Below are 14,538 nucleotides of genomic sequence, written 5' to 3'. Positions count from 1 at the left end.
ACCTGGCTAATTTTTGTATTTTTAGTAGAGATGGGGTTTCACATGTTGGCCAGGCTGGTCTTGAACTCCTGACCTCAGGTGATCCACCTGCCTTGGCCTCCCAAAGTAATTTTTATATCATTAAGTTTTCTCTTGCCTTAATTATGATGACAGTAACATACAGATGCGCCATGTCTTATTCAATCAACCTCCTATCGTTAAACCTTTGGTTTGGCTCTCATTTCCCCCCATCATACACAGGGCTTATTATAGCTAAATCTTTCCATTCCTCCTGTCCTGCTTCTGAATCCCCTGGGGCTGCTGCATACATAGATTATGACCAGACTGCCCCTGACACTGTGCATGAATGTGCTTTGAGAAATACCCACCATACTCTGCATATGTGAGGGGTTATCACTGTTTGTTACTTAATTCAGAGACTTAGTGGTATTGGTGGAAATGGTGTATATATTAAGCAAAAAATAATAATTTTTTTTTTTTTTTTGAGACGGAATCTCGCTCTGTCACCCAGGCTGGAGTGCCATGGTGTGATCTCAGCTCACTGCAAGCTCCGCCTCCCAGGTTCACGCCATTCTCCTGCCTCAGCCTCCCGAGTAGCTGGGACTACAGGCGGCTGCCACCACGCCCAGCTAAGTTTTTGTATTTTTAGTAGAGATGGGGTTTCACCGTGTTAGCCAGGATGGTGGTGTTGATCTCCTGACCTTGTGATCCACCCGCCTCGGCCTCCCAAAGTGCTGGGATTACAGGTGTGAGCCACCGCGCCTGGCCTGCAAGAATAATAATTTTAAAAACCACTTACATGGTACTTCCTATGTGCCAGGTGCTGTTCCAAGTGTCTCATGTTATTATATTTTAAATATACTTTATTTTTTAGAGCAGTTTTAGGTTCACAGCAAAATTGAGCAGAAAGCACAGGGTTGCTATTCACCCCTGACTCCTGCACAGGCATAGCCTCCCAAACTATCAACAGTCCCCTCCAGAATGGTGCATTTGTTACAATCAGTGAACCTATATCAACACATCATTATTACCCAGAATCCATAGTTTACATTAGAGTTCACCCTAGGTGCGCATGTTCAATGGGATTGGACAAATGCATAACATGTACCCACCATGGTCATATCACACAGAGTAGTTTCAGTGCTGTAAAAATCCTCCCTGATTCACCTCTTCATCCCTCCCTCCCTCTTAACCCCTGACAACCACTGATCTTTTCATTTGCCTTCAGAGTTTTGCCTTTTCTGGAATGTCATATAATTGGGATATACAGTATGTAGCCTTTTTAGTTTGGCTTCTTTCACCTAATTATATGCATTTCAGTTTCTTACATCCCTTTTCGTGGCTCGATAGCTCATTTAGTTTTGGCACCAGATAATATTCCATTGTCTGGATGTTCCACTGCTTCACATGATTTCAATGTATTTTAATCCTATGGCAACCCAATGAGTAAGCACTAATTAACTTAGCTTTTAGATGAGGGCACTGAAGCACAGAGAGGTGAAGCATCTTACTCAAGGTCACAGAACTAGGAAGTGGTGGAGCTCAGATTCTGTCTACATCAGTCTGGCTTCAGAGTTTACACCTCTCTTAAGTAGCCAGTGCCCCTGAGAGCAAGGTACTGGAAAATCGGGGAAGGAGTGGAGCCGTAGGATGGGTAGGCGGGAAGCAGGATTTTGGTGTTCCTGTGGAGTGATGTCGTATAAAGGGCTGACCATCATCTCAAAGGAGCTCAGCAGCTTCGAGTCTTTGTCTCAAAGATCCTGGCATGGAGGATTTAAAACTAAAGTTACTATCTTTTGGAGATGCACACTGTAGATTTAAGAATAAAATGACATGACCTGTTTTGTTTGCTTCAAAGTAATTCTTTTGGGGGGAGCAGTAATGAATGAATGAAGTACTAGGGATACCTAATCAGTCACGGGTTGAGTTTGTTGGAACCGAGTAGTGAGTATATGCAGGCTCACTCTTCTTTTGTATTTGGCTGCAATTTTCCATGCTAATATGTTAAAATAAAAAAAAAAAAAGGAAGGGAGACGTATTGTACCACTGGATAGTTTCTGAATCTCTTTTGCAGGGATATTCCAATCCAGGGTGTAAAGATTCAGAGTAGAGTAGAAAGACACATCCAACTCTACTGCAGCATTTGAAAAAGCTTTGCTAGTTTCAGTTAGACTGGGGAAACATCCCTTAAGGGCCCAGCTTCTCCTAAGGAACTTGTGGAGTGAGCAGGATAGATGCATGCATTCATTCATTCATTCAAGAATGGTTGTTTTTCATCTTGAGCCACAGGGTGAGCCATGAGAGATGCTGCTGAGTTTTGAGAGGTGAGACAGGTATAGGTGAAAAGTTACCTAACAGTAAGGTAATTGCTCAGCAGTGCTCTCAAACCAAAGAGGAGGCTAAGCTGGGAAGGGAAGGGGGCTTGGACTATGACTGGTTCCCAACCCTGCCCCCTGCCCAGGGCTTCCTGGGGTTCAGGGAGGAAGGAGAGGTAAGATGCCCAGAGCAGATGTCTTCTCCCCAGTCACATATTTTCATGGGAGAGTCATGGGCTGAGGCCCACCCAGCTGAGCCTGGGTCCCAGGCAGGATGCAGGGTGCTGACACCCTTCCCACCTCACCCATCTATTTTTATAACCTTGGCCTTGTGCTCCACTGTACACTTTGCAAAAGGAGACCTTCCTTCTGGCTGGATGAACCAAAGAAAGAGAGAGAAAGCACCTCTCCAACACCTTCTTGCTGCCTTATCTGTGGGCAGAAGACAAAGCAGGCCATTTTGTATTTCTTTTGTGACTGAATTTACCAGGAAATATAGCAGTGTAAGGAGATATAGGCAATCAATGCCAAAATGGTTTTTACATTCTAAAAGAGAGATTATAGAAAACAAAGCCTCCCCAAAACGGGGGTTAGGCCCAATGACAATGAATGTGTTGAAGAGACTTCTGTGTGGCTGGGGAAGATCCTGGCACTCTTAGGATTCCCATGCTCCTCTCCTGCCAATGGAAGCTCCATGAGCTTCCACCCACCCCCTCCCCCTCCTCTCTCCCACCAAAGCCAGGGTTTAGTTCCTAAAGCAGCTCTCTGTGATCTATGCCAGCGATTGAGGGTAACAACAACAACAACAACAATGAAATTGAGATGCATGGCTCTGTAAGTAAGCCTCCTTCTGGATTTCAAGCAGGGCTGATTTGCTAATATTCCTGATCTTTCCAGTCTGGAGGTAGCAGGAGAGGACAGATCAGATGCAGCTAGGGAGGCTGCAATTTGCAATTTCTTAATCTGCCACCTCTGCTGTGGTCTACTCAGGCCTCTAGGTCTAACGGTGGACTCACCACAGCCTCCTGCCCACGTGCACAACCAGCCTGGATGCCGACAGCATTTGCTTTGTGGGGTAGGGAGGAGCACCCGGGGGTCAGGCTGTCTGTGCTGTGGACTAGAGAGAAGCTGCCAGGAGGGCCCTGGCAAAAGCTCTCCAGGACCCGAGGATACTAGGCGCACAGTAACTGGGGTCTTGAGTGTTAATTTCCAATTTGCATGGCTGAGCATGCACATTGCAAGACAGAAATGTAATTAGTTTAAGCTCTCACAGCTCCCAGTGAATCCTGAGAAACAGGAAGCAAGACTGACAAGTGGCTGAGGCACGATTATCACATGCTGTCTCCCAGTGCAGAGACTGGTGGCTGGAACAAGACACCCTAAGAGTGACACATCCATGGGTTTCTTCTTGATGGGCAGCCACCCGCCTTCCCTAGGCATGGAAACTTTCACAGCACTCATAATTGCACAACCCGGATTCTTCACTTTTACGTGGAAGGGGCTTTCCTTTTTTATCCTTGGTTTTGAAGTCTTCTCCCACTGAAACCCGTGGCTCACGCCTATAATCCCAGCACTTTGGGAAGCCGAGGTAGGCTTCTCACCACCATCATGGTGAAACCTTGCCTCTACTGGAAATACAAAAATTAGCCAGGCATGGTGGCGAGCGCCTGTAATGTCAGCTACTCTGGAGGCTGAGGCAGGAGAATCACTTAAGCCCGGGAGGTAGAGGTTGCAGTGAGCTGAGATCATGTCACTGCACTCCAGCATGGGCAACAGAACCAGACTCTGTCTCAAAAAAAAAAAAAAAAAAAAAAAGTAGCTAGGATTTGGGATTACACGCACCCGCGACCATGCCCAGCTAATTTTTTTGTATCGTTAGTAGAGACAGGGTTTCATCATATTGCCAGGCTGGTTTCAAACTCCTGACCTCAGTGTTCCACCCGCCTCGGCCTCTCAAAGTGTTGGGATTACAGGCGTGAGCCACTGCGCCTGGCCAGGAGTTCATTTTTTACCTATGAAATTTGGTCTCTAGTTTATGTGAAAAAAGCAAAAGCTATTTCGTTGACAAGGCCAAATAATAGCTAAAGCCCAAGTCTTTCATCTCGGAGAGGAATGTAACCTTAGAAGCATTCATTTAAAAAATGCAAAGTAAGGGATGAGAGTCTCTCAATTTACTCCACAGCTCGGACGGAAACTTCTGAGTTTGCAAGGTTTTTTGCTATTTTGCAAGGTTTCCAGAGGAGACACCAGGGCGTTGAGAGGTCTAGAACTATGTCCTAAGAAAATAGTTTAAGGAATTGGGAGCAATAAGACTGGGAAAGATAAAACCGAACAGGGAAGATAAGAGTCACCCTCAAATGAGTGGAAGCCTCTGATGAGTCTAAAGGCACAATCAGGGCTAAAGTCAGGGGCAGGTGGAGGTGGGATCCTGGGAGGGAGAATCTGACTTTCTAAACTAGCAAAAACTTTCTAATAATTAGAGCTATTTAAACACAAAAAGAATTCAATGACATAGTGTCAGGGGGTCACCTGAGGCAGAGGCTGGACGGCCACCCCCAGGAGAATCGCTGCAGGGAGATTCCTGTGCTGGGAGGGAGATGAACTCTAAGAATCTGGTATTCTGTAGTTCTCTGAAATACAAGTTCTGTACACCATAGACTTATTTTAGAGGATATACTAAAAAAATGTCAGTGGCTTCTTAGAAACATTTAGAACTTTTGCTTGTTTTCAAAAGTGAAAAATGAGTAAAAGTGAACAAAAACCATGAATGATTCTTCTAGGTTCCTTCAGGCATTTTAATTTTATGTGTCTTTGTGTTGCTGTTAATTTCAGATCCTGTATTTTCTTTCACCTTTACCCATATTTTCATTAGATCTCATCCATGCCTTTCACTTAGAAGGTTTTAATTTGTGCCTTGGGTGGTAGGGCTTTGGAATCCATCGGAGGAGTTTCAGGTCTGGCCGTTTGTAAAATGACTAGAGCAAGAGTCCATTAGTATTTTACCTGTTTGGTACGTATTTCCTTATAGTTTTTTCTCCAACCGTCATCTTCTGGTCACGTTTGGCCTGACCATGTTTGAGTCTAAGAAAAAATTTTAAACTTGTTTTTGTTTTTTAAAAAATTATTTATTTACTTTTAGAGACAGGGTCTTGCTGTCTTGCCCAAGCTGCAGTGCAGTGGCTCCATCACAGCTCACTGCAGCCTTGAACTCCTGGGCTCAAGTGATCCTCCCGTCTCAGCATCCAGAGTAGCTGGGACTGCAGGTATGCACCACCACCCCTGGCTAAAAGAAAAAATATTAATTATATGAAAAATGTTCATAATAGTACAAGTAAAGAAAAAGAGTAGAATTGCTAGAATGATTCTGGAAGAATGAACATGCAGGTACAACCAAACTAATGTAGAAACCAAAAAAAAAAAAAAAAAAAACCAAAAACCAGAAAATAAATAATGAGGACTTTCCATAATACTAGAAACGATATATACCATAATTCCAATAATTAACATAATGCTGGAAAAATAATATACATCAATTAAAACGGAAGAGGAAAGCCCACAAACGGACTCAATGCAACATAAAATTGAAAGTCTCTGCTGGGCGTGGTGGCTCATGCCTATAATCTTAGCACCTTGGGAAGCCAAGGCAGGAGGGTTGCTTGAGCTCACGAGTTTGAGATCAGCTTGGGCAACGTAGCAAAACTCCATCTCTACAAAAATTTCAAGAATTAGCCAGGTGTGTTGGCATGTGCCTGTAGTTCCAGCTACTTGGGAGACTAAGGTAGAAGTGGATTGCTTGCACCTGGGAGGTCAAAGCTGCTGTGAGCAGTGACCAGGCTGCTGACTCCAGCCTGGGCAACAGAGCAAAATCTTGTCCCAGAAGAAAAAAAAAGTCCCATTTAAAATCACTAAGAGAAAAGATGACTTATTTATGAAATGGTGAAGTCTTTGGATTAAAAAAAGAGGTAGAGGCCCACCTTAGCCTTTAGATGAGAATAAATTTCAAAAATAACCATGGAAATATTGGGGAAAAGCACAGGTGAACATTTATGTCATCTTTGGGGAAAAGGCACTAAAAAGAAAAAAACACTGAAGACAGAATCTGAAATGAAAAACATTGATTTTTAAACTAAAAATGTCTGTATGTAAAAAACACAATAAATGTGAAGTCAACCGGCAAAGTAGAAAGGAAAATATTAATATTACCAACATACACAGAAAAGGGTTAGTATAATAGATAAGAGGCTCTTACTAATCATAAGAGAAAGAGGAATGCCTCAAAAGAAGACAGAAAAAACCAGGTACACAGCAAATCAATCAAGAAGAAATACGAATGTTGCCTGTAATCCCAGCACTTTGGGAGGCCCAGGCGGGTGGATCACTTGAGGCCAGGAGTTTGAGACCAGCCTGGCCAACATGGTGAAACCCCGTCTCTACTCAAAATACAAAAATTAGCCAGGCATGGTGGTGCTTTCCTGTAATCCCAGCTACTAGGGAAGCTGAGGCATGAGAATCGCTTGAGCCCGGGAGGTGGAGGTTGCAGTCATCTGGGGTTGTGCCACTGCACACTGCACGCCAGCCTGGGCGACAGAGTGAGACTGCATCTCAAAAAAAAAAAAAATAATAATAAATAAAAATAAAAAGAAATACAAATGTTCAGTGAACATACAGCAATTCAGCCTTGTTACTGATGACACATTAAAGCTATGAGAGACTATCTTCGGTCTCTACAATGGACAATGTATTTTTGTTTAATATAAGCATCTAGTATTGGCTTCAGTTGGAGGAAGCAGACGCTCTCATGTCCTGATGTGTATGTGTAAATTGACGCAATCTTTTTGGAGGTACATTTGGCAACATAGCTCAGAAACGGAAAACATTCAGACTCTTTCACAAATGAAGTCCACTTACGGGAAATGTTTTTCCAAAGAAATAATTAGGGCTGTGTGTCAGGGTTTAGCTATAAGAATATTTGTACAGCATCGCTTTTAATGAGTAGAAACTGGAACCACTCTAAATGTCTAAGAATATTGGTGGGTTCCATAAATATTGCCATGTCCATAAACTGTAGTACTATGCAGTATTAAAAATGTCATGGAGAAATATTTAATGGAACAATGTTTGTGGTATGTATTTCTGTGACTGTTGTTGGAATACTGTCATTTATTTATTTTGTTTCAGTTGATTTTTTTAATGGTATGAACTTTCAGTAAAAGAAATTGAGACTAAGTCTGGAATGTTAAAGAACTGAAGCAAATTTGGGGCTCCCGATTGCCTTAGTTTCTCCTTGATCTAACCCCAAAGCATTCAGCTTTTGGCCTGGAGAACAGCTCTAGAGAAGCATTGGGTTTTGTGGACTCTGTGATAGTGTAAAAGCCCACTAGGGCTGGGAGAATTGGTTGAGGTGTGCAGTATGGCAGCCGGTGGCATTCCTGGGAACTGATCACTATCAGATGGCTTCTGTTCCAGCTCCTCTAGACCTGGCACTATGCAAGGTACTGAACTGCGAATCAAGTCCAATACAACCGCGATCCCACCCTCTGGTTTCCAATAAACATAAGTTCCAGGCACAGGTGCCCAAGAACTGGCCAATAACACCATGGTATTGAGAAACTCTCAGTCTTTTGGAACAGGCTCTGTTTTCTTCTCCGCTTCTCTTCCCTATTTCCCTCCCCTCTTCTCCCCATCCCCCACCTACAGATAGGCCTGAAACTATTACAGTTTTCAAGAGGAGAGCGTTTTTTTTTTTTTTTTTTTTAAGAAAAAAATAGTTCAAAATTAAGAAATCAAAGGCTGGTCGTGGTGGCTCACACCTCTAATCCCAGCACTTTGGAAGGCCGAGGCGGGTGGATCAGAAGGTCAAGAGATTGAGACCATCCTGACCAACATGGTGTAACCCCATCTCTACTAAAAAAGAAATATGAAAAAATTAGCTGGGTGTGGTGGCACACGCCTGTAGTCCCAGCTACTTGGGAGGCTGAGGCAGGAGAATTGTTTGAACTTGGGAGGCAGAGGTTGCAGTGAGCTGAGATTGCGCCACTGTGCTCCAGCCTGGGGTGACAGAGTGAGACTCTGTCTCAAAAAAAAAAAAAAAAAATAAGAAATCAAATTTAAGTATAGGACCTTGAAAGGGATCATGTATGTGAGGGGGTCTGAGCTTAAGCTTCATACGCTTCGTGGTAAATCTACCTCTAATTCTGACTTTGGTTTCTCTCATTTGCATGAATTTTCTTTTAGTTTTTTTTTTTCTTCATATTTCTTTCTCTCTTTTTTTCTTTTGAGACGGATTCTCACTCTGTTGCACAGGCTGGAGTGCAGGGGCATGATCTCGGCTCACTGCAACCTCTGCCTCCTGGGTTTAAGCAATTCTCCAGCCTCAGTCTCCCAACTAGCTGGGACTACAGGTGTGTGCCACCACACCCAGCTAATTTTGGAGACGGAGTCTCAATCTGTTGCCCAGGCTAGAGTGCAATGGCGTGATCTCAGCTCACTGCAACCTCCGCCTCCCGGGCTCAAGCGATGATCCTGCCTTAGCCTCCCGAGTAGCTGGGATTACAGGCGCCTGCCACCACACCAGACTAACTTTTGTATTTTTAGTAGAGGCGGGGTTTTACCATGTTGCCCATGCTGGTCTCAAACTTCTCAAGTGATCTGCCCACCTCAGCCTCCCAAAGTGCTGGGATTACAGGCATGAGCCACTGTGCCCGGCCTGCATAAATATTTCTAAAGTGTGTGAAATATTGTCTTACAGATTTTAAAACCTTATATAAATGACACCCTCCATGACATTTTAACACAATTTGTTTTTCACACTCAAGGCTTTACTTGGGAAATGTATCCATGTTGATATACTAAGATTTGGTTTCTTTTCATTGCTATGTAGTATTCCATTGTGTGACTACCAGAATCGCTCTATTCTCCTGTTGCAGTTTTTCAATAAAAATAACAGGCTGTAACACAGAAGCAGGTTGTAAACACACACACACACACACACACACACACACATTTTCTTGCTGCAGGGCAGTTAAATTAGTCCCATTTTGTTGTAATATTAGAATAGGATTAGGTGAATAAAACATTATTCTGAAAAAAAATCTGGAAACAATACTACAAAAATGGAATATGATGCAGGCAACGTTTCGAATCAGTGAGGGAATATGGACTATTTAATAAATGGTATTGGGCTGGTGTGGTGGCTCATGCCTATAATCCCAGCACTTTGGGAGACCCAGGTGGGTGGATTACCTGAGGTCAGGGGTTCAAGACCAACCTGGCCAACATGGTGAAACCCCGCCTCTACTAAAAATACAAAGTTAGTCTGGTGTGGTGGAAGGCGCCTGTAGTCCCAGCTACTCAGGAGGCTGAGGCAGGATCATCGCTTGAGCCTGGGAGGCAGAGGTTGCAGTGAGCCGAGATCATGCCATTGCACTCCAGCCGTAACAGATTGAGACTCTGTCTCCAAAAAAATAAAAATAAAAAAATAAATAAGTGATATTGAGAGAATCAACTCTACATATACAAAATAAATAAAACTAAGTCGCTACCTTATGTGGTATACAAAATTATACTATAGATGAATTAAAAACCTAGCCCCTCAATATAAAAATTAAAAATTGTTAGCTTAAAATGTATAAGAAAATATTATGATCCCAAATAAACGGAGATCTTAAATAAGTCACAGAAAATAAAACTCATGTAAAAAAAGGCTGAACATTTTAATTAAGTCAGTGAATAAATGTCATCCAAATAGTAAAAAAGGAACCGTACAATAAGATACCCCAATGTTAAAGACAAGCTGAGGACTGGGAGAAAACTTTGCAAATTATGTAGCAAAGAATGAGTACAACAGATGAATTTTTTAAAAAGCCCTTTAGAAAAATGATCTAAGGGATGGGCACAGTGGCTCATGCCGGTAATCCCAGCACTTTGGGAGGCCGAGGCTGGTGGATCACCTGAGGTCAGGCGTTCGAGACTAGCCTGACCAACATGGTGAAACCCCGTCTCTACTAAAAATACAAAAATTAGCTGGGTGTGGTGGCGGGCGCCTGTAATCCCAGCTACTCGGGAGGCTGAGGCACAAGAATAGCATGAACCTGGGAGGCGGAGGTTGCAGTGAGCCGAGACCTCACCACTGCACTTCACCCTGGGCAAAGGATCAAGACTCTGTCTCAAAAAAAAAAAAAAAAAAAAAAAAAAAAAAGAAAAAGAAGAAGAACAAGAAAGAAAAATGGTCCCAGGATATGCATAGACAATTCACAAAAGGGGAAATACACATGGCCACAAACAAATAAGAAGATGCTCAAACACATTTTTTATCAGGCAAATATCAATGAAAACAATGGCGAGATGCTGTTCACACTTACTCAGCTGGCCACCTTGAAAGATCTGGTAGGTGAAGGGTTGTCAAGATTGCAGGGAAACAGGAACGTTCATGCTCTGCTTTCATACTTAAAACGGCAAGGACAATTTGGGCATACCTCAGACCCACTATCTCCTCTCGCAGGAATTTAGAATAGAGAAAAGGAAAACACAGATGTTTACTGCAGTGTTGTTGGTAGTAGTGAAAAGTTGTTAATGATATTTAGTGTCTGCTAAAAGCTTAAGAGGTCAAATATGGTATATCCATATAATTGAATGCTATTCAACACAAAAAAACCTTATATGTATTTTTATATGTGAAATTATACATATGTATACATATATATATACATGAATGCATATGAAATTCTGGAAGGAAACACATCAAACTCCCAAGAGTGGTTGGGCGCCTGAGTAGCAGGGAAGGATTTGGAACTGTGGGAGGTGGTCAATGGGTAATTTAGTCTTGTATATGATGTCCACTTTTGTTTAAAAGGGGTCTGTATTTGTGTATCTCTTTTTTATTTAAAAATAATTTAAAATATAAAAGACTGGAAGGATGCATTGTACGTTCACAGTCCTATCTCTTGGGAATGAAATCATCAGTGACTTTTAGCTTGTTCTTTTTTCTTATCTGCACTTTCTAAAATTTCCACAATGTTTGTCTACCACGTCTGTAATAAGAAAACAGTTATTTTTTAAGGATTATGGAAAGTTTCAAAAATTCTCAAAAAGTTAGTTTTAAGTTAGCTTAAATATACGACCACTCTCTCCTCCATCATTTAGATAGACAGCACTATATTTGGGAGGGGTGGCAGGTTTTTTTTGTTGTTGTTGAAATTTGAGACAAGGTCTTGCTCTGTCACCCAGGCTGGAGTGCAGAGGCACAACCATGGCTCACTGCAGCATGGACCTCTCAGGCTTAAGAGAGCCTCTCATCTCAGCCTCCCAAGTAGCTAGGACCACCGGCATGCACCACCACTCCCAGCTAATATTTATTTTTGTTTTTGGTAGAGATGGAGTCTCCCTCAGTAGCCCAGGCTGGGCTCAAACTTCTGAGCTCGAGCAATCCTCCTGCCTGGGCCTCCCAAAGTGTTGGGATTACAGGCGGGAACCACTGTGTCTGGCTTGTGCGGCAGCTTTTATTGCAAAATTAGATAACTCTCCGAACTTTGGAAGTATTTTTTTTAAAAAGCTTCCAAGATTGACTTGGCCAAGACTGCTCAGGGCGTTTAAGTAAATGGCTCTTCCACTTTTCACTGATGTTCTATTAACCAGCCATACTCCAAGGGTTTGACTTACTGACAAGAAATATTTAACTCCAGTTAAACATAGCTACTTTCTGGAAATGAGTCTTCTCAGATAGCTGAGGGTTTATCCTTTTAAATTCTTAAAAATTTTTACATGGTAATAATTTCTAGAATATGTTACCTACTTTCCTGCCTCTGAACACAGAGGATCTAGTTCTAGCCTTCTCAGCCTTGCCATTTCTGAAGGCTGCTATGTATCGATACTGTGGGTATCGGCCTTCAAGCACCCTTTTTTCTTCCAGTTCACCACGGGTTTAGAAATTAACTTTTTGGGTTTGTTTATACAATAATCAGCCTGAGGGCTCATACCAGAGGATTCCCTGAGATCAAAGAACACATAAACTTTATGAAATCTATTTTGGCTGTTTCCCAGCCCTTTTTGTTTGTTTGTTTTACCGCTTTCTGATTTTCAGTAGTGTTCTGAAGTGCTGGCTTCAAGTCTGGGAGGCGGTAGAGGATAGAGAGGAAAGAACAGCTTCATTCCTTGCTAAATCGTGATCTCTCTAAGGTCCAAAGTTGTGCCATGACCCCAAGGCTCTTGTTACAGAAATTAGATGCCAATAGATGAAATGTGAGAATAGCCCTATATTGAAACAGAAACTGGAGTCGTACAGTATCTTCTATAAGATTTTGTGATTTTATACAAGAATTTTCCAAGACAGATCAGGTGATTATTAATAACCCCTGAAAGTCACAACTCTATGCAGCTGAGAAGTGGGAGCCCAGGGAGGTGTGTGCAGAGCTGAGGCTGTCATCACAGACCTATTCTTTGCAAAATCTGAAGGGGAAGGGAAGGGAGAATGTAAAACTGGGCTGCAAAGCTCAAGTCTCACAAATAAGGACTTTTCTTATTTGCATGTCACTTCATACTGCGATAACCAGACAGTAACATCATGAGTGGTGATTCACAACGGAATTCCAAGCCTCTGAGTCCAGGAAGTCATGGCTCACTAGATGTTATCACTTCGCTGGGAGGGGATGATGATCAGATCTAATAAAAACACAAAGGATGAAGATTCCAAATTCCTTTAAGAAGGAGAGTTTTCCTTCTCAAGAGTGCAGGGCCTGTGCAAATTGCTCCTGTGACACGTACATGCAACAACAGCTCAGAACAAAATAGTAAAGAAAAAGGGGTTGGCCTGTTTATAAGTCTCCTCCAGGGTCCGCCATTCATTCTGACAGATGACAGCTCCTCAGGAGTCAATGTTATGCGGCACGAAGCACAGGAGCTCGGGAGAGATGAGTTGTCCATGTCTCTGAGCTTTTCCATCTCTCTGTGCTTCAACGTCCCTTCAATAAAACAAGTTTCACCCTTTGCTCTGCCGGAAGGCAAAAGTAAATGACTGCTTGAGAAGTACTTAGAGTTAGCAGGGGGTTGTGTGAGATCAGAGTATAGCATTGTCTCCCCTAAAAGGCCTAATCCTGAATGGGAGAGTCGGGTGACCGTCCTCCTTGGGGTATAGTCCATTCTGGTGCTTGACTTCCACAATAGGAGATTCAGAACACCCACAGGGAGGGCATTGGGAATGTGCTTGAACTCCTGGAATATTGGTCCTGGAAAGGACCTTAAGGATCAGTTCCCTCATTTTATAGACACAGAAATGGCGGCCCAGAGAGGTGGAGGAATTTATTTAAGATCACACAGCTATTCCCAAATCTAAGCCTGCAGATCATAAGCCTGGTACTCTCTCTACAGACTTTCTCAAAGTGGGGTCCCCGATACTTCACCTCAGAATAACCTGGTGGGCGTATGTGCATAGGGGAGATGTTGGTAGTGGTGAAGAGAGTTGCTAAAATGCAGGCTCCTGGGTCCTACCTTAGACCTACAGAATCAGAATCTCTGGGAGTGGTCCCTGGGAATCTGTATTTTAGCATCAGGAGAATCTTATGCAGTCCTGCTTTGTTTCAGCAACACCTGGATGTGCTGGCTTCTAAATGATCTATGCAGCATAGCTCTCGTTGATAAAATGTCTCCTAGAGAACATAAAAAGAACATATCCTATTAGTAGCCACTGGACAATGCCACGTCCTCAATTGTTTACAGTGTATGATAATCAGTTTAATGTCCTTGAAGCCAAAATCATACCAGACAATGTTTTGAACAATCAAAGCAAGCTGGAGAAACAAACTTACCTCATATTGGCCCTTTAAGAGCCTCTGTTCCCCTGGGTTCTAACGAGGGAGTGTGCTGGGGACAGGTCACTCCCAGCTTATCCTATTGTACCCACCACCTCTCTGAGAGATCTCACTCGGTACATGTGGCTCTGGCCTGAAAGCAGATGGTTTCTGATATAGGACTGAACCACCCTCTCTGTAATCAACCAGAAAGGACCTGGCAAGTCAGTGGGAGATAAATATAGCTGAGCTCTCCCGGGAGGAGCCCCCAGGAGGGTTAAATATGGTGTGTGAGCAAATGATGAACAGATCAGCAGCTTCCTCCTACTGTCCCGCAAAGGCCATTTTCACAACAGGAGCAGCTGCACAACACTCACAAACAGAAATGGACTCAAAGATAGAACCTCCAAAACCAGCTGGATTCCTGTTCCTCCATAACAACT

The 14,538-nt window shown here is 42.9% G+C and overlaps 1 long non-coding RNA gene across 2 annotated transcripts; it reads right to left on the bottom strand.

Annotated features, from left to right (window-relative positions):
* Positions 1-5,455: 5,455 nt before the first annotated feature.
* Positions 5,456-14,242, bottom strand: LOC105482058 (uncharacterized). 2 transcript variants are annotated; one of them, XR_011606559.1, is made up of 4 exons: positions 14,114-14,242; positions 13,797-13,954; positions 10,676-10,803; positions 5,456-5,598 (listed from the first exon to the last, which is right to left on the bottom strand). It is a non-coding gene; the product is annotated as an uncharacterized lncRNA (long non-coding RNA). The 2 variants fall into 2 exon arrangements; XR_011606558.1 differs by lacking the exons at positions 5,456-5,598; positions 10,676-10,803 and adding an exon at positions 11,274-13,299.
* Between the last annotated feature and the right edge of the window lie 296 nt (positions 14,243-14,538).

The sequence above is a fragment of the Macaca nemestrina genome, chromosome 8, assembly GCF_043159975.1.
Source record: "Macaca nemestrina isolate mMacNem1 chromosome 8, mMacNem.hap1, whole genome shotgun sequence".
NCBI lineage: Eukaryota > Metazoa > Chordata > Mammalia > Primates > Cercopithecidae > Macaca > Macaca nemestrina.
This window is presented reverse-complemented; position numbering and strand designations above follow the sequence as displayed.